The 21243-nt window shown below is 46.0% G+C and overlaps 1 protein-coding gene across 2 annotated transcripts in view; it reads right to left on the reverse strand.

Moving 5' to 3' along the window:
- The window catches only part of CCDC85A (coiled-coil domain containing 85A), a 635522-nt gene that overhangs the window by 429470 nt on the left and 184809 nt on the right, over positions 1 to 21243 (reverse strand). The window lies entirely within an intron of this gene.

Here is a 21243-nt window from a genome sequence, read left to right on the forward strand (position 1 = left end):
AGGAGGAGTTGTATGCGGAAGGGCTAACATCTGCAAGGTCCAGACGGTCGGCAGCACCAAGGCGGCAGGCATGTGAGGGTGGGGGAGATGGTTTTACCAGGGCGCATGGTAGCAGCCAAACTAGTGAGGAAGGTGCAGGAGCCCAGGAAGAAGTGGAGGACGAACTGATGGAAGACTCATCAGATGAGGGAGACCTTGATCACATTTCTGTTGTGCGAGGTTGGGGGGAGAGGACAGAGGAAGGAAGCATGATTGTTACCTCGCCACCAACACAACAGGGACTTGGTGCTCCTGGATGCGCAACACACATGAGTGCCTTCTTGCTGCACTACCTGCAACATGACCCTCGAATTGTGAGAATTAGAAATAATCCTGACTACTGGGTTGCCACACTGTTAGATCCCCGGTACAAAAGTAAATTTGCAGAAATTATTCCTGCCATAGAAAGGGATGCACGCATGCAGGAGTATCAGCAGAGACTGTTGCAGAATCTTACATGTGCTTTTCCACAAAATACCAGTGGTGCACGTAGTGAATCTCACAGTTCCAACTTGCCAACCGTGGGACCGTCAAGTGTTCAGCACTCAAACCGTAACAGAACCACAGTATCTGCTGGTAACATCAATTTTGCGGAATCATTTCACCACTTTTTTAGCCCATCCTTTGCAAGGCCACAGGAGACAAGAAGTCTGACACATAGTCAACGCCTAGAGACGATGGTACAGGAGTATCTCCAAGTAAACATTGAAGCCACGACTGTGTCACTGGACCCTTGCTCTTTTTGGGCTTCCAATCTGGATAAATGGCCGAAGCTAGCCACTTACGCCTTGGAGATCTTGTCATGCCCCGCAGCCAGCGTTCTGTCTGAACGTGTGTTCAGCGCTGCTGGTGGTGTGCTGACAGATAAGCGCACGCGGCTCTCCACTGATAATGTAGACAGACTCACGTTCATAAAGATGAACAAATCATGGATCCGAAACGACTTTTCTACCCCTGTGTCATCCTGGGGAGAGTAAAAGCTTGATGATTGGTTAAAATCACCCTACCAACCGTTTTAAGCTTTCAAATTACTAATCATGTTTATCTGTATCTTGACTGGAAAATAATTTGGGCTTTGTAGCAGTGTGCAGCACTGATCCTATTAGGCCATCTATAATAAGCTTCACCAGATTTAAAATTAAAAATAATTTTTAGCTGCATCTAGCCCGGAAAATAATTTTGGGGCTCCGAGATGCGCAAGACACATAAGTGCCTTCTTGCTGCACTACCTGCAGCATGACCCTCATATTGTCAGAATTCGAAGTAATCATGACTACTGGGTTGCCACACTCTTAGATCCCCCAAACTTTTCGATCAACCTTTTCATTTTAATAAAGACCAAAAAAATGGTCATTTTTGAAATTATAAGCATTAGCAGGTTGTTAGAAACTGAAATCAAACAGTTTTCAACTCAAAACTTTATTCTAGGTGATGTTACATTTTCACATAGGACCCCTTGTTCGAAAGGAGCTTCTGAACTCTCTCGTCCATTGAATTTGTCAGGTTTTGGATGGTTTCTGCTTCAATTGTTTTGCATGAGGACAGAATACCCTCCCAGAGCTGTTGCTTAGATGTGAACTGCCTCCCGCCATCATAGACACTCCTTTTAATGATGCTCCAAAGGTTCTGAATGGGGTAGAGGTCAGGGGAGCATGGGGGTCACACCATAAGTTTGTCCCCTTTTATGCCCATATCAGCCAGAGATGCAGATGTTTTATGTGCAGCATGAGATGGTGCATTATCATGCAGAAAAATGATCTTGCTGTGAAATACACGGTTCTTCTTCTTGAACCATGGCAGGAAGTGCTGTTTGAGAAAATCCACATACATTATGGAGTTCATCTTTAGCGCCTTCAGGGATCCTAAAGGGGCCGACAATCTCTCTCCCCATGATTCCAGCGCAAAACATTACTCCACCTCCTCCTTGTTGGCGCTGTAGCCGTGTTTGCGTGGGGTGTCCATCAACCAGCCATCCTCCACTCCATTCATCTGGACCATCGAGCGCTGCACGGCACTCATCCGTGAACAAAACAGTTTTGAAATCAGTCTTCATGTAATGTTTGGCCCACTGGAGCCGTTTCTGCTTGTGTGAAGTGGATAGAGGAGGTCGACAGGATGGCGTATGCACAGCTGCAAACCTCTGAAGGACCCTGCATCTTGTTGTTCGGGGGACGTTGGAGGCACAAGCAGCTTCAAAAACTTGTCTGCTGCTATGACAAGACTTTTTTGCCGCTGCTCTTTCAACCTGACGTAATTGCCTGTAGGAAAGAGTGCTCAATTTGCCCTTATCAGCACGCACACGTGTGTACTGTGAATCAGCTACATACTTCTTGATTGCCAAGACACTTCATCCTGATCATCGCACAATGTTGATTGTAGTCATGCCTTGACCTAAACACTCCACAATTTGTTGCTTCTCAGCAGCCGACACATCCTTTTTCTTTCCCATTTTGGCAGAAAATGTAGGCTGCTTAATAATGTGAGAGAGCCTTCTTAAGTAGTTTTGCCTTTCATTGGACACACCTGCCAAACTAATTAGCACAGGTGTCTGCAATTGCTTACAGTGATATAAAGAGCCCTGACACACATCACCATCAATGAGTTTAACTGACAAACAAACAAATTCTTCCCTTATCACTCCTAAACACTTTTTGCATAATGATTTGGAACGCGGTGTACATGTGCTTTTCCACAAAACACCAGTGGTTCACGTAGTGAATCTTACAGTTCTAACTTGCCAACCGTGGTCTGTATGGAATTGTTCAATAAAGGGCCCAAAATTAAGATAACATAGATGGGAGAGGTCTCTATGAATAGGAATTCCTAAGTATTTGATACCCTGTGAGGGCCAGGCAAAGGGAAAGTTGGACTGGATGGAATCCTATATGGATTTAGGGAGGGAGACATCGAGGGCCTCAGACTTCGCTGCATTGATTTTAAAATTTTACCATGTAACAAAGTGATCTATTTCAGCCATAACAGCAGGGATGGATATATGTGATTGAGTGATATATACTAGGACATCATCAGCAAATAGAGAGCACTTATACGCGGTGCCTCCCACCTCAATCCACCTAATATTGGGGTTATGGCGAATTGATGAGAGCAGGTGCTCCGTCACTAGGATGTATAAGAGAGGGGACAGAGGACATCCCTGCCTTGTCCCATTGGTGATTGTGAAAGGTGATGAAAATGTTCTGACGCACCCCCTGGGCCTTGGGACACCCGGAGCCGGACCCTTTTTGGTGGATGCTGGTGGTTGTAGTCTTCGTGGCGGCGATCCGGTTCCGTGGCTCAGGGCGGTCAAACCAGTGGCGGAACTATTTATGTGGTTTTGATGTTTAAATGTCCGACTACGCCACCCGTGGATTGCGGTCAGAGTGAACCGCTGCTACAGGGCAGACCGCTAAGGCTGGTGTTGTGGGTGCAGCAGAGCGTAGCATAACTCCCCACGGGAGGAGTATAGCCTCAGGGCAGTGTATGCGGAGGATGGGGGTGATGGTGCAGGGCAGCAGCAGTAACGACACGGAGTCAGTGATGCAGTTCAGGGCCTTTACTCACAGTTCTTATTATCCAGACCACGTCTGCAGGTAACGGCTGCCCATGTCGTACTGTGCTCACCAGGTGAGGGGCTCAGACAACTCCCAGATAACTTTGGAGCGCTTCACAGGACCCCCTTTGTGTGTCCTTTGTCTGGCCTTTCTTACCAACACTTCTGTCCGGCTGCCTCGGGCCTCCTCTTGGTAAACTTGGCGCCAGTTTCCCTGACCCTATGTGGTGCCTTCCTAGCGGGTGGAGCAAGGGGCTGCGCCACATAAAATGTCAGAGCCTCCGGTTTCTAGCTGAGGGTCGTTTCCTGCCTCCACTAGTTCGGGGACCGGTCTCCCCCTTTGGCCTGACCCCTCCACGCAGGTGGATTCGGGCGTGCGGTGGCGACTCGCCCGTCCGCACCCCTGGGATCCCTTCATTCCTCGTTCCTGGAGCCTTCTCCGCTCCTCTTCCTTCCTTCTCCCTCTTGCAGGCCTGGGCCTCTGTTACTAGGCCCGCCTCCGGAGCAGAGCTCATGCAGAGCCCCTGCTCCCTGCCACTTCTGCTCAGACTTCTCTGCACTGAACTAAGATGGTGCCCACCTTTTATACTCCCTTCTCAATGCACCCAGGAACTGCTTCCTCCCTGCTCCTGCACTACAGGGTTCCCCTTCCTCAGTGTTCCCTCCCCCCACTCCAGCCAGGGACAGGGACTGTCGTGCCCATCTCAGGGGCATATTGGTCGCCCTGCCCCACGGCAATGTGGTGTAATGCATGCAGGTGTCGGGTCCTGATCCACACTCCATCCTTACCTGAGAGTGAGATATCACACCTCTGGGTGAGGTGCAATACGTCTGTAGCAACCGAGCCCTCAAGGTGCTACAGTTCCATTTATCTTCAGCCTAGGTGACGTATTGCGATACAGGGCCGTGATTTTGGCTATAAAAGGGTCCCCTAGACCCCTACCCCAAGCTTTTTAAGAGAATCATATATGGCGTGCCAGGAGACTCTATGGAATGCTTTCTCAGCATCCAACGAGAGTATCTAATTACAAATTTTTAACTGCATCTAGCCCAGGAAATACTTTGTGCCTAGTAGCAGTGTCTGCTAGTCAGCGGATTATCCCGGCTGTTAAGCAAGCTACACCACCTGTAGTTTAGACACTTAATTTTTTCAAAGGAAATGCTTCGGGACCATGGGATACTTAGTGAAGAGCATCAGGAGGCACCCCAAGGCATAGGGGCTGGGACTGGCAGTAGGATGCCTTGCGGTGGACAGCCGAGCTCGATCCTTATAAAAGCTTTTTAACTGCAGCAGCTTTAGTGGACGCTACTGGAGCTGGAATTACCGCGGCTGCTGGCATGAGACTTGCCCTCCAATAGATCCTTGTAAATGGATTTAAAGTGTATTCATTCAAATTAGAGAGACAATTTAAATTAAAAAGCTTAGAGCTGCCTCCACCACAGGGGGGCTCGCTCGACCCACCAGCGGACAGGCACCAGTATTGGGAGAGGGGGGCTGGCCGTCAGGGTTCACCGCGGCTCTGGCACAAACCCGGCGACACGGAGGTGGCACGGGCAGGAGCGGACTGGCCGTGTCGGCTTCTCACTTTTTGGATTTTAGAAGGGCATGACATGCCTATATCTGTGTCTCCCCCTCCTTTTACTCCTCCACCTCTTTTATTTTCGCATGACTATATGTACTTGTCACTTTTCCATGTGTTAGTTATGTCTTCTGAGCAGTTTGTCAGCTTTTGGACACCTTTGAAGGTGTTTTCTATGTGTTTCTATGTGTTTTTGTTTGCCTGCCATTGGTTTTAACGGTGTTCGAAGGTGTTCGACGAACAGTTCGACGAACAGTTCGGCGAACACACGGGTGCTCGACGAACCGAACCGAACTCGAACACTACGGGGGTGGCTCAACACTATTGATAATATTGCATTACATAAACACAGACATTTCCGTACCCTTGTTCCCACCACAAGGAATATTCATAATATTGTGCCCTAACACAAAGCTGTGTCCATAAGATAACAACAATAAAACAATCAGTGCAGCAATAGGACCCAAACAAATATGTGACTTAGAGAATTGTACATAATGTTGTGTTACCAAGAGAAATGCCCATGCTAAGGTACCAATAGCAATGTCTTCTCATCAGATTTCATTGGTCAAAAGTATCACATCTGTGGTATATTTCTGTACACTACTAGGAACCCAGTACTGACCCTGAGCACACCTTCGGTTTTACGTCAGCACATGTGGCTCTTGAACAAGACTGTGCTACCCTGGTACTTTAGTATTTGACACATTTACAGTTTTTTTACACCTGACCTGTGCTAAATGTATTAGGGCAGGTGCAGATGACTGTCTTCTCTTCATCAGAGAAAATCGGTCCGATTATGCCAATCAGACTATCAGGATCCAATTTTCTCAGGGGTGAAGAGAAAAAAAAAATTCTTCCACTTTCTCCATTATCAGTCAGTCCATGAAAATCGGACCGCACTTAGACATCATCTAGTCCTCCGAGTAAACAATCAGACATGTGCATAGATCGATCGAATAACATGGGATACGAGTCTTTCCTTGGTTTTGACCCAATTTAAATGGTCGTGTGACCTGCCCTTATATTGGTTTGCGTTAGTATCCTTTCTTGCAAAATATATTGTGATTAAAGGGAATTTGTCCGCAGGTTTTTGCTACCTCATCTGAGAGCAGCATAATGTAGGTAAAAAGAAGCTGAATCCAGTGATGTATCACTTAGATTACTGGGTGCAGCAGTTCTCACACAATCCGAGCTTTTCGATTTAGAATGCAGCAGAGCTGAGGAAGCTAACCCCACCCACACCACGCTCTCTGTGTACATAGTCTATAGACAGTGAGCTGCTTATCACAGAAGGGGCGGAGTCTTACTAGTCCAGCAATGTTAATCTCTTAGTGATAAATCCTTCATAGTTAGTAAACAACAGCATGCACTTTGACAAATGACACATCGCTGAATTCTATATTTCAGCCTCTATCTCCTGCTGTCTTCAGATTACATAGCAAAAACCTGCTGACAGATTCCCTTTAGGTACTAAGTATTGTGAAGAAGGATCCGTTCACATTTATTGTGACACAGTAACCTACTTTTTTCTACAAGAGATATATTAGCACTAACCAGTGATACCCAAACAGCCGGTCTAATGAACACTTGTTATAAACGAAACAATTCAATGAGATGACAGCATTTACAGTTCCAGGTCTCCAATTAATACTGCAGGATAATGTGCAATCATTAGTTTATTGATAATGTCCAGCAGAAATAAAATATTTCAATTTTGTTTTTAATTTAGCCTTAAAGGCTGGTTTTTATAAGAAAAGCTTTATAATGGTTTATTATAAAGACAGATGGAAAGGGATTCAACAATTAATTATTTTTAAAGCCTCCAAATCCTTATAAAATGAAATATTTGAACAGAAAATGCATGGAGAGAGCAATTTATCACCACAGCACCGAAAGTACCAAGCTCTCTAGACAATGAAATATAGTATGAGCTGCTAGTTTTAAACATAATTAATTGTGATTCTTACTGAATATGCTTCCAACTGAGGTCCACTTTAGTCATGTTATTTATGCAAATGTAGACTAATGCCCTGCTTAGGTGGCTGGAACATTTTCATTATGCCAATCTGAGCAGAAACTATGCTATATAATATCAAGGTAATGACTGATAACATTCACATTCTGCATACAATTTAGCTTAATATTAAAAGGAAACTTTAACAAAGAAAAAAACTATAAAGATTACAATCTATACTAGTATTATTTCATACCAGATTAGGAAATCTAGCATCTGCCAGGGAACAAAGCCTTTCTTAGCACCAGCTGTGATCATTAGAATGAGGAACATTTAAATGGTTCTCACTAAAACATAAGGCACATCGTATGGAGGAGAATGGGGTATATAAAAGAAATATACCTTAAAAAGATTATTTTGTTGTTTGCCATTACAATAAGTTTACTATGGGCAGACATCTTAAGTAGAGATGAGCGTTGTTCTACTCGAACTGTTCGCCAATCTCAAATTCGAGCTGTTTTGGGCGGTGTTCGAGCCGTTCGGCGAACACGAACAATTTGAGAAAAATTCGGCTGTTCGAGGTAATGTTCGATAACTGTTCGTGCACCAAAATCATAACTGGATTTTTTCTCAGTAATGATGAAAATTAATGTTAATACGCAGTTTGAGTGTACAGCGGGGTGGGGGGAGGGGCAGGGGATGGATCTCTGCAGGAACAATGAAGATCTCCATTTTTTTTTCTCTTTCCCGCATTTGCAGTGGGGAGGTGCAATCTGTCAGCCTATCAGCAGCGCACACACGGAGCGAAGTGCTTTTTTTCACACAAGCAAGGGCATGTGTCATTGGCAGTGTATGTCACATGTCCTTGCCCTATAAGACCAAGCCATTTTCCCCGTCGCCACCATTTTCTCACTGCTGCAGCTGCGTGTTAGATGGCACCGCTGTTGCTGTGTGCGCTATACCTTGTTAATTTCAAGCCAATTTTCGCACAAATATACAGATAGCTTGGGAGTAGGGAATAGTTGTGATTGCAGTCCTTTTAAGGACTAGGTTACAGCATTTCCTACGACTTTTATCAGGCAGGTCTGTGCTCTTAAATAGATAGGTTGTGGGAGTAAAGACTAATTGTAATTGGAGTCCTTTTCAGGACTAGGTTACATGAGTTCCTATCAGTTTTTGCCAGGCAGGTCTGTGCCAGTGCTGTGCAAGTTTTTTTCACAGCATTTGGCTGAATCTAGCAAAGCTAATCCTTTTTGGCCTATTGCAGAGTGTGTTAGTCAGTGGAGTAGCCTATCTGTGTTGCAATATATAACACCTGTGTATAGAATACCAATTTTTTTACTGCACCTAGTGAAGTAAAATCTTTTGGGCATAGCATCATTCTATTAGTCCATCTATACTGACCTCCATCAGGTTGCAAACTGAATATAATTTTTTTCTGCATCTAGCTCTGAAAAAATATTTGGGCTTCTAGCAGTGTGTGGGACTTGGTCTATTAGTCCATCTATACTGACCTCCATCAGGTTGCAAATTAAAAATAATTTTTTTCTGCATCTAGCTCTGAAAAAATATTTGGGCTTCTAGCGGTGTGTGGGACTTGGTCTATTAGTCCATCTATACTGACCTCCATCAGGTTGCAAATTAAAAATAATTTTTTTCTGCATCTAGCTCTGAAAAAATATTTGGGCTTCTAGCAGTGTGTGGGACTTGGTCTATTAGTCCATCTATACTGACCTCCATCAGGTTGCAAATTAAAAATAATTTTTTTCTTCATTTAGCTCTGAAAAAATATTTGGGCTTCTAGCAGTGTGTGGGACTTGTTCTATTAGTCCTTCTATACTGACCTCCAGCAGGTTGCAAATTGAATATAATTTTTTTCTGCATCTAGCTCTGAAAAAATAGTTGGGCTTCTAGCGGTGTGTGGGACTTGGTCTATTAGTCCATCTATACTGACCTCCATCAGGTTGCAAATTAAAAATAATTTTTTTCTGCATCTAGCTCTGAAAAAATATTTGGGCTTCTAGCAGTGTGTGGGACTTGGTCTATTAGTCCATCTATACTGACCTCCATCAGGTTGCAAATTAAAAATAATTTTTATCTGCATCTACAGTACCTCTGAAAAAATATTTGGGCTTCTAGCAGTGTGTGGGACTATTTGTATTAGTCCATCTATACTGACCTCCATCAGGTTGCAAATTAAAAATAATTTTTTTCTGCATCTAACCCAGCCAATAGTTTTGGCCTAATACCACAGTTTGGCCACTCAGCTCTGCTCGGTTACCATCCATTGTTTTTTTGTGCAAACAACTCCAGAGTTGTGAATTAGTTAACCACCAAAATGAGTGGAAAAAGGCCTGCTGCTGGTGGAAAGGGGAATAGGCGTGTTGGGAAGGGGAAAAAAGGTTGTGTCCGTGGGGTAGGTGTTAAAGCAACAGTAACATCTGCAGAAGAAAGACCATCTTCCAGCCAAACTAAAATGTCTACTTCTTTTAGCGGACAATGTGATAAGATCCCTTTCTTACGGCCACGCCAATCGCTACAAATTCCAGATGAGGCACAAAAACAGCAGGTGCTTCAACGGATATCAAGTGCTCCTTTAAGTGGGCTTTCCTCCACATCAACTTCAACATCACAAATACTCCAGTCCTCAAAGGTGTCACCCAAATCGCACTTGCTTCCTCACAGCTCCCAAATCTCCAGCTGCCCGTCTGAGTATGAGGTAGAACAGATGGTTGAGTCTGCAGAGCTGTTTACTCATACTATAGCCTGGGAATCAGAGGTCGACTCCAGCGCTTCTGTGAATCCAGACGAGGAAATGATCTGCACTGATGCCCAGAATCTTTATGAGTCGGATCCAGGACCAGACGCAGAAGGTTCTGACCATAATGTAGACCCTCATTCCCAAACTGTAACTCCTGTTGGTGGAGACAATGAGGAAGACGATGATAAGACTCAAATACCTGATTGGAGCGACAACTTTAGTTTTTTGTCAGGGCAGGAACAGGTTGGCTCTGAGGACGACGGGTGTGATAATGCACAGGGTGATGATGATGAGGTCGGAGATCCCACTTACTGTCAACCCACAGTCAGCCAAGAGATGAGGTCAGCAGAGGAGGTGGAGGAAGATGCTAGTGACGACGAGGTCAGGTTGCGCCTTCCTGGACAGAGACGTAGTACTGGAAGCACGTCAACAACTGCATCCTCAAACACAACTCTGCCTCTCACCACAAGTCGTGGTGGCTCTTCAGGTCGCATGGGTGCTAAGCCTTGCATAGCCTGGGCATTTTTTCAGATCGATAAAGATGACCCAACTCGTGTTATCTGTAACATTTGTCAGCAAAAGCTAAGTAGAGGCCAAAAAATACATAGTTTGAGTACTTCGTGCATGAACCGGCACATGGACATGAAGCATAAGTTGCAGTGGGAAGCTCAGTGTGCTACAATGCGGCCTAGCCGGCCGGGCCAATCACCGTCTGCCATATCTTGTGCATCCGCGGCCTCTTCATCCTCTGTGACTGGGGGGACAGCAGTCACACCTGTTTTGGGGCGCAGACCTGCCACCTCTTTACCCGCAACAGCCAGCGTGATTGGCAGGTCATCATTTTCTTTGGAGGTGGTAACACCAGCTGGTGTTGAGCGCTGTCCGACATCGATAGCACCACCTTTGGATCAAGGCAACCTAACATGTCCGCCTGCATCTTCCTCACAGACCGGCAGTTTGCCGGGGACACCCTTATCAACCCCATCTAAGCACAATAGCCAGCCCTCGGTCCCTCAGATGTGGACAAGTAAAAGACCATTTAATCCTAGCCATGAGAAAGCTAAGAGGTTGAATTTCACCATCTGCAAGCTCTTGGCTACAGAAATGCTGCCTTTCCGCCTGGTGGACACAGAGGATTTTCGAGACCTTATGTCCGTCGCAGTGCCCCAGTACCAGATGCCCAGTCGGCACTACTTCTCAAAGAAAGGTGTGCCTGCGCTCTACCAGCATGTCGCACACAACATCACCGCTTCTTTGAGAAACTCTGTGTGTGACAGGGTGCATTTCACCACAGACACTTGGACGAGTAGGCATGGACAGGGGCGTTACATGTCGCTGACTGGGCACTGGGTAACTATGGTGACAGCAGGACAAGGGGCTGCTGTCCAAGTCTTGCCGTCCCCACGAGTTGTGCGTCAATCCTCTTTATGTCAAAGTTCCTCCACTGCTTCTGCCTCCTCAACCTCCTCTCGGTCTTCCACCTGCACCCAAAGCCTGTCTGGTCATGCCACAAGCTTTCTAACTGCGCAGAAGGGATCCTGCACACCTCCTTACTATGCTGGAAGTAGGGCTCAACGTCATCAGGCGGTTTTTACATTGAAATGTCTGGGAAATGTGAGTCACACAGCTGAGGAGTTGTGGTCAGCTCTGGAGAACCAATTTCATGAATGGTTGTCTCCACTGGACCTGAAACCAGGGAAGGCCGTGTGCGACAATGCTGCAAACCTAGGTGCGGCCCTTCGCCGGGGCAATGTCACACACGTGCCTTGTATGGCTCACGTGTTGAACCTGGTTGTCCAGCAATTTTTAGCCCACTATCCCAGACTAGATGGCCTTCTGCAGAGGGCACGGTCGCTGTGTGCTCACTTCCGCCGTTCGCATCCCGCAGCTCAGCGACTTACATCTCTACAGAAGTCGTTGGGCCTGCCACTTCACCGGCTAAAATGCGATGTGCCTACCCGGTGGAATTCAACTCTGCACATGTTGCAGCGACTGTGGCAGCACCGACAAGCCCTGGTGCAATACGTTCTGACGTATAGCCTGGGCCAACGAGATTCAGAGGTGGGGCAAATCACGCTGGAGGAGTGGTCTCAGATCAGGGACCTATGCACCCTTCTGCACAGTTTTGAAATGGCGACGAAGATGTTTAGTGCTGACGATGCCATTATCAGCATGACTATTCCGGTGATTTACATGCTGGAGCACATGTTAAACAGAATTCGGAGTCAGGTGGTGGCACAAGAGGAGGTGGAGGAAGTAGAGGAGGAGGAGTTGTATGCGGAAGGGCTAACATCTGCAAGGTCCAGACGGTCGGCAGCACCAAGGCGGCAGGCATGTGAGGGTGGGGGAGATGGTTTTACCAGGGCGCATGGTAGCAGCCAAACTAGTGAGGAAGGTGCAGGAGCCCAGGAAGAAGTGGAGGACGAACTGATGGAAGACTCATCAGATGAGGGAGACCTTGATCACATTTCTGTTGTGCGAGGTTGGGGGGAGAGGACAGAGGAAGGAAGCATGATTGTTACCTCGCCACCAACACAACAGGGACTTGGTGCTCCTGGATGCGCAACACACATGAGTGCCTTCTTGCTGCACTACCTGCAACATGACCCTCGAATTGTGAGAATTAGAAATAATCCTGACTACTGGGTTGCCACACTGTTAGATCCCCGGTACAAAAGTAAATTTGCAGAAATTATTCCTGCCATAGAAAGGGATGCACGCATGCAGGAGTATCAGCAGAGACTGTTGCAGAATCTTACATGTGCTTTTCCACAAAATACCAGTGGTGCACGTAGTGAATCTCACAGTTCCAACTTGCCAACCGTGGGACCGTCAAGTGTTCAGCACTCAAACCGTAACAGAACCACAGTATCTGCTGGTAACATCAATTTTGCGGAATCATTTCACCACTTTTTTAGCCCATCCTTTGCAAGGCCTTACACATAGTCAACGCCTAGAGGCGATGGTACAGGAGTATCTCCAAGTAAACATTGAAGCCACGACTGTGTCACTGGACCCTTGCTCTTTTTGGGCTTCCAATCTGGATAAATGGCCGGAGCTAGCCACTTACGCCTTGGAGATCTTGTCATGCCCCGCAGCCAGCGTTCTGTCTGAACGTGTGTTCAGCGCTGCTGGTGGTGTGCTGACAGATAAGCGCACGCGGCTCTCCACTGATAATGTAGACAGACTCGCGTTCATAAAGATGAACAAATCATGGATCCGAAATGACTTTTCTACCCCTGTGTCATCCTGGGGAGAGTAAAAGCTTGATGATTGGTTAAAATCACCCTACCAACCGTTTTAAGCTTTCAAATTACTAATCATGTTTATCTGTATCTTGACTGGAAAATAATTTGGGCTTTGTAGCAGTGTGCAGCACTGATCCTATTAGGCCATCTATACTAAAGCTTCACCAGATTGAAAATTAAAAATAATTTTTAGCTGCATCTAGCCCGGAAAATAATTTTGGGGCTCCGAGATGCGCAAGGCACATAAGTGCCTTCTTGCTGCACTACCTGCAGCATGACCCTCATATTGTCAGAATTCGAAGTAATCATGACTACTGGGTTGCCACACTCTTAGATCCCCCAAACTTTTCGATCAACCTTTTCATTTTAATAAAGACCAAAAAAATGGTCATTTTTGAAATTATAAGCATTAGCAGGTTGTTAGAAACTGAAATCAAACAGTTTTCAACTCAAAACTTTATTCTAGGTGATGTTACATTTCCACATAGGACCCCTTGTTCGAAAGGAGCTTCTGAACTCTCTCGTCCATTGAATTTGTCAGGTTTTGGATGGTTTCTGCTTCAATTGTTTTGCATGAGGACAGAATACCCTCCCAGAGTTGTTGCTTAGATGTGAACTGCCTCTCGCCATCATAGACACTCCTTTTAATGATGCTCCAAAGGTTCTGAATGGGGTAGAGGTCAGGGGAGCATGGGGGTCACACCATAAGTTTGTCCCCTTTTATGCCCATATCAGCCAGAGATGCAGATGTTTTATGTGCAGCATGAGATGGTGCATTATCATGCAGAAAAATGATCTTGCTGTGAAATACACGGTTCTTCTTCTTGAACCATGGCAGGAAGTGCTGTTTGAGAAAATCCACATACATTATGGAGTTCATCTTTAGCGCCTTCAGGGATCCTAAAGGGGCCGACAATCTCTCTCCCCATGATTCCAGCCCAAAACATTACTCCACCTCCTCCTTGTTGGCGCTGTAGCCGTGTTTGCGTGGGGAGTCCATCAACCAGCCATCCTCCACTCCATCCATCTGGACCATCGAGCGCTGCACGGCACTCATCCGTGAACAAAACAGTTTTGAAATCAGTCTTCATGTAATGTTTGGCACACTGGAGCCGTTTCTGCTTGTGTGAAGTGGATAGAGGAGGTCGACAGGATGGCGCATGCACAGCTGCAAACCTCTGAAGGACCCTGCATCTTGTTGTTCGGGGGACGTTGGAGGCACAAGCAGCTTCAAAAACTTGTCTGCTGCTATGACAAGGCTTTTTTGCCGCTGCTCTTTCAACCTGACGTAATTGCCTGTAGGAAAGAGTCCTCAATTTGCCCTTATCAGCACGCACACGTGTGTACTGTGAATCAGCTACATACTTCTTGATTGCCAAGACACTTCATCCTGATCATTGCACAATGTTGATTGTAGTCATGCCTTGACCTAAACACTCCACAATTTGTTGCTTCTCAGCAGCCGACACATCCTTTTTCTTTCCCATTTTGGCAGAAAATGTAGGCTGCTTAATAATGTGAGAGAGCCTTCTTAAGTAGTCTTGCCTTTCATTGGACACACCTGCCAAACTAATTAGCACAGGTGTCTGCAATTGCTTACAGTGATATAAAGAGCCCTGACACACATCACCATCAATGAGTTTAACTGACAAACAAACAAATTCTTCCCTTATCACTCCTAAACACTTTTTGTATAATAATTTGGAACGCAGTGTACATGTGCTTTTCCACAAAACACCAGTGGTTCACGTAGTGAATCTTACAGTTCTAACTTGCCAACCGTGGTCTGTATGGAGTTGTTCAATAAAGGGCCCAAAATTAAGATAACATAGATGGGAGAGGTCTCTATGAATAGGAATTCCTAAGTATTTGATACCCTGTGAGGGCCAGGCAAAGGGAAAGTTGGACTGGATGGAATCCTATATGGATTTGGGGAGGGAGACATCGAGGGCCTCAGACTTCGCTGCATTGATTTTAAAATTTTACCATGTAACAAAGTGATCTATTTCAGCCATAACAGCATGGATGGATATATGTGATTGAGTGATATATACTAGGACATCATCAGCAAATAGAGAGCACTTGTACTCGGTGCCTCCCACCTCAATCCACCTAATATTGGGGTTATGGCGAATTGATGAGAGCAGGTGCTCCGTCACTAGGATGTATAAGAGAGGGGACAGAGGACATCACTGCCTTGTCCCATTGGTGATTGTGAAAGGTGATGAAAATGTTCTGACGCACCCCCTGGGTCTTGGGACACCCGGAGCCGGACCCTTTTTGGTGGATGCTGGTGGTTGTAGTCTTCGTGGCGGCGACCCAGTTCCGTGGCTCAGGGCGGTCAAACCAGTTGCGGAACTATTTATGTGGTTTTCATGTTTAAATGTCCGACTACGCCACCCGTGGATTGCGGTCAGAGTGAACCGCCGCTACAGGGCAGACCACTGAGGCTGGTGTTGTGGGTGCAGCAGAGCGTAGCATAACTCCCCACGGGAGGAGTATAGCCTCAGGGCAGTGTATGCGGAGGATGGGGGTGATGGTGCAGGGCAGCAGCAGTAACGACACGGAGTCAGTGATGCAGTTCAGGGCCTTTACTCACAGTTCTTATTATCCAGACCACGTCTGCAGGTAACGGCTGCCCACGTCGTACTGTGCTCACCAGGTGAGGGGCTCAGACAACTCCCAGATAACTTTGGAGCACTTCACAGGACCCCCTTTGTGTGTCCTTTGTCTGGCCTTTCTTACCAACACTTCTGTCCGACTGCCTCGGGCCTCCTCTTGGTAAACTTGGCGCCAGTTTCCCTGACCCTATGTGGTGCCTTCCTAGCGGGTGTAGCGAGGGGCTGCGCCACATAAAATGTCAGAGCCTCCGGTTTCTAGCTGAGGGTCGTTTCCTGCCTCCACTAGTTCGGGGACCGGTCTCCCCCTTTGGCCTGACCCCTCCACGCAGGTGGATTCGGGCGTGCGGTGGCGACTCGCCCGTCCGCACCCCTGGGATCCCTTCATTCCTCGTTCCTGGAGCCTTCTCCGCTCCTCTTCCTTCCTTCTCCCTCTTCCAGGCCTGGGCCTCTGTTACTAGGCCCGCCTCCGGAGCAGAGCTCATGCAGAGCCCCTGCTCCCTGCCACTTCTGCTCAGACTTCTCTGCACTGAACTAAGATGGTGCCCACCTTTTATACTCCCTTCTCAATGCACCCAGGAACTGCTTCCTCCCTGCTCCTGCACTACAGGGTTCCCCTTCCTCAGTGTTCCCTCCCCCCACTCCAGCCAGGGACAGGGACTGTCGTGCCCATCTCAGGGGCATATTGGTCGCCCTGCCCCACGGCAATGTGGTGTAATGCATGCAGGTGTCGGGTCCTGATCCACACTCCATCCTTACCTGAGAGTGAGATATCACACCTCTGGGTGAGGTGCAATACGTCTGTAGCAACCGAGCCCTCAGGGTGCTACAGTTCCATTTATCTTCAGCCTAGGTGATGTATTGCGATACAGGGCCGTGATTTTGGCTATAAAAGGGTCCCCTAGACCCCTACCCCAAGCTTTTTAAGAGAATCATATATGGCGTGCCAGGAGACTCTATGGAATGCTTTCTCAGCATCCAACGAGAGTATCTAATTACAAATTTTTAACTGCATCTAGCCCAGGAAATACTTTGTGCCTAGTAGCAGTGTCTGCTAGTGAGCGGATTATCCCGGCTGTTAAGCAAGCTGCACCACCTGTAGTTTAGACACTTAATTTTTTCAAAGGAAATGCTTCGGGACCATGGGATACTTAGTGAAGAGCATCAGGAGGCACCCCAAGGCATAGGGGCTGGGACTGGCAGTAGGATGCCTTGCGGTGGACAGCCGAGCTCGATCCTTATAAAAGCTTTTTAACTGCAGCAGCTTTAGTGGACGCTACTGGAGCTGGAATTACCGCGGCTGCTGGCATGAGACTTGCCCTCCAATAGATCCTTGTAAATGGATTTAAAGTGTATTCATTCAAATTAGAGAGACAATTTAAATTAAAAAGCTTAGAGCTGCCTCCACCACAGGGGGGCTCGCTCGACCCACCAGCGGACAGGCACCAGTATTGGGAGAGGGGGGCTGGCCGTCAGGGTTCACCGCGGCTCTGGCACAAACCCGGCGACACGGAGGTGGCACGGGCAGGAGCGGACTGGCCGTGTCGGCTTCTCACTTTTTGGATTTTAGAAGGGCATGACATGCCTATATCTGTGTCTCCCCCTCCTTTTACTCCTCCACCTCTTTTATTTTCGCATGACTATATGTACTTGTCACTTTTCCATGTGTTAGTTATGTCTTCTGAGCAGTTTGTCAGCTTTTGGACACCTTTGAAGGTGTTTCTATGTGTTTCTATGTGTTTTTGTTTGCCTGCCATTGGTTTTAACGGTGTTCGAAGGTGTTCGACGAACAGTTCGACGAACAGTTCGGCGAACACACGGGTGTTCGACGAACCGAACCGAACTCGAACACTACGGGGGTGGCTCAACACTAATCTTAAGGAGAAGGCACGAGTGGTTTTCCTGACCTCTCAGATTTAACAGTTCTGGGGGGTTCTTGTTTTGATACAGAACGGATGAAGCCAGTTTATGGATGAGGATTTGCTGGATCATGGGAAAAGCTATGCAAATTAGCTCTGCTCCTAAAAAAAGAAAGCTATGTCAGCCAACCAGAAACTGTTCTAAATGGAAAACAGATCATCTACAGACAGCTGTTTCCGATCTATAGAGAGCTGTTTCCGGATTTCTGCTTTTAGAAGTTTCTAGTTGGCTGTGTAAGATGCTGTAGACTCACTTCATCGGGATACTATATATCACCAGGGTACTGATGGTGTACAGAGACTTATTGATACTCAATGGTCTGTTGAAATAACGTATGCAAAATATCTCATATCAAGCAAATCTGAGACCTTATAAAAAAAAAAGAAGAGAGGAGCCTCGGTAGTCAGTTGTTTCAAGGTTCTTGCTCCTCATCAGTAAAGAGCAAAGTACTGGTTGGCTGGGTGAGATAGGTTAAATGCACCTTTTGGGGTACTGGTTCTGAATTAATGGATGCAGATGGTATATGAAGACTTATTTCTAGAAATGTTTTAGTGAAAAAAAATTATTTTTTATCTGGAGGAGAACTAATTTCATATTATGAGATTTGAGGTGGAGCTACAGCCCCTATTGGTTTTGGTAATGTCGCTGTCCTGGTCCATCAGCTTTAAAATCATGTGTCCCTGCATACTTCTGAAATAGTGTTTTATACATGTCCCGTGCCGTATGTAAATTGTGTGCTCTGGTTCAATGGGCAAATCCAGATTGTGATCAGCGCCACCCGGTCCCTTCAAACGCTGCCTCTTCTATCTGGATGGAAGTGGATGATATCTCTGTTATCCACACAGTGCTCAAAGTCTCGTGTCTGCGTAGTGGAATGAGAGACCTGCACAGGCGCGCCTCACCCTATTGTACAGCCGGGAAACTGATGACGTACAAGTGAAGCCGGCGTCTGCGCATTACATGACTTCACATCATCGGTCTCTGATTCAGCTGAACTGGCACGAGACTTCAAGAGTTTAAAGGGACTAAGGCGGCACTGATCGCAACCTAGATTCGCCCATCAGACTGGACCACACAATTTACATACAGTGTGGGACATGTATAAAACCGTAGGTATGTAGGAGCTGCTATGAGGATACAAAGGGGTTGTAGGAACCTCATTTATATGATTTTAAAGGTTCTGGGCAGGGTTTATAAGGCAAAAAAAATTGTGACAAGTTCCCTTTAATAACGATTATATAATAATATGTCTATTTACATTAGTATTAGAAAAAGTATGTTATTTATTTTATATATAATGCATAGGAATATAAAATTAAGGGTTAAAAAAAATACAGTCCTGAATTTTTTTTTATAAAATTCACTTAAAAGATGTAACAAATGAAAAAAAGTTGTTTGTCATTCCACATAGTGATTCACTTTCAAGTCCAGCAGTTTCTATACCAGAGCTGCTGTTCTGTGACTAAGGACGGGACGTGAAAAGGGTATAGGGGTATTCCAGTTAGAAACATTTATCATCCATCCACCAAATGGATAATAAATAGTGAATCGCTGTGGTTCTGACGACTGGGACTCCTAATCGTCATCAGAAGAGGTGACTCCCGTGCCCTGTTACCTCAACCTCGGCTGACAGGAGTTGGAATATATGTGCAGTTGACCATGAGCCCAATCTATGTATTTAAAGTCTATAACACGAACAGGCTTTGAATGTTGCTCAATAAACATCTGTTGCACTGCAGAACATGAGCAGAGTGTTTGGCAGTTTCTGTTAATGCCACAGATTTTGAATGGAGCCACAGGACACATGTACGTTCGCTGCTCCATTCAATCTACCCCTCGCTGCAGTCTAGTGGATAAGAGAAAATGCTTTTGACTCATTTTCCAGAAAAATTACATTTAACACTTTTACACAAAATAGATGATAAATGTATGGTCAGCAGGGCCCAGGGCTGGACGGGGACAAAAAAAAGCAGCCCTGTCACACAAACCCAACCAGCTCACATATTATAACACCCACCACCCACAATTAGTGAATTTTACTTTTCTTGGTCATGCTCCTCCTGGTCTACCATTACAGCCTCCCCCTGAATCATATTGGGTGCAGGTGTAAAGGGTATTTTTGGTGGCCTCTACACATTCCTAGTCATTTTTTATATATCTTTCACATTGCTCACCACAAGTCGTGTTAAGAGATATTATAATTCTATATGCACATTATGCACTTTATTGCCTGAGACCATGAACTATATGCTGCTAAACTTGTAAAAAATACTCCTATTTGGTGAATCATCCCATCAATTCAGCCCCCCGGTATTTTACTAGGTAGAATGATGGACAAGCTTGGGGTGAGCAATGTAAAGGATATATAATTAATTACAAGGAATGTGTAGAGGCCGCTCAAAATACCCTTTAAGCCCCCGTCTCACATAGCGAGATCGCTAGTGAGATCGCTGCTGAGTCACGGTTTTGGTGATGCAACAGCGACCTCACCAGCGATGTCGCTATGTGTGACACTTTGCAGCGATCAGGCCCCTGCTGTGAGGTCGCTGATCGCTGCAGAATGTCCTGGACCTTTTTTTGGTCGTTGCCCTCCCTCTGGTCAGCACACATCGCTGTGTGTGACCAGCGGGAGCAGCGATCAGGCTGGTAACTATGGTAAACATCGGGTTACTAGGGGCACACGCGCACTTAGTAACCCGCTGTTTATCATGGTTACAAGCCTGCTAAAGTGAGCGGTAACCTCCCGCTCACCGTAGCAGAGTGGTAACCATCATAAACAATGGGTTACTAGGTGCGCGTGTGCCCCTAGTAACCCGCTGTTTATCATGGTTACCAGCCTGCTCCTGCTTCAGCAGGGGCTGGTAACCAAGAGTAGGACATCGTGGAAAGATTCTTTCCACGATGTCGCTGCTCCCCTGATCGTTGGTGAGCCTGCCTGTTGGACAGCTCACCAGCGACCAAATAGCGACGCAGCAACGATCCCTGACAGGTCGTATCGTTGTCGGGATCGCTGCAGCGTCGCTAAGTGTGACGGGGCCTTTACACCTGCACCCAATATGAAGTGCAGTAGTGCTATAAATGAAAAGGTCAAAGACCCTGTTTACTTGTCAAGCATGCTATTAATAGAGATTGTGGATGCAGAGCTGCGTCCCTCTGCCCTGACGTGCGTTTCACCCGACTTCTTTTTTTTTTTTGGAGAATCGTCCTTTCTATTCTGTTTTGTGATAGAAAGTGTCTATTAATAATTTTATTACCTGGTTTAAACCTGTAATCACAATCTATACAGATTTACACATATTTATGTATAATATGTTCAGAATATTCATATGTCAGCACCTTTTCTGTTTTAATCAATTTTTAAAAAAATAATGTAATAGCAAAAGTTTTAATTTTATATTACTCTAATTTCACTTATTGTTACTGAGTGGATAAGTGAACCTGGTTTTGTGATATATTTTGACTAATTTGAAGTGTATACCCTTTAATAGGTTTATTGTTTAAAGGAAATTACTCTTTTTGTGATAAAACAATAGAGGTTAGGGCAGAAACTCGTTTTAAAGATGCAGCCAT

This window comes from Phyllobates terribilis, unplaced genomic scaffold, assembly GCF_046119375.1.
Source record: "Phyllobates terribilis strain yellow unplaced genomic scaffold, ASM4611937v1 Scaffold_3__8_contigs__length_932513732, whole genome shotgun sequence".
Classification (NCBI taxonomy): Eukaryota; Metazoa; Chordata; class Amphibia; order Anura; family Dendrobatidae; genus Phyllobates; species Phyllobates terribilis.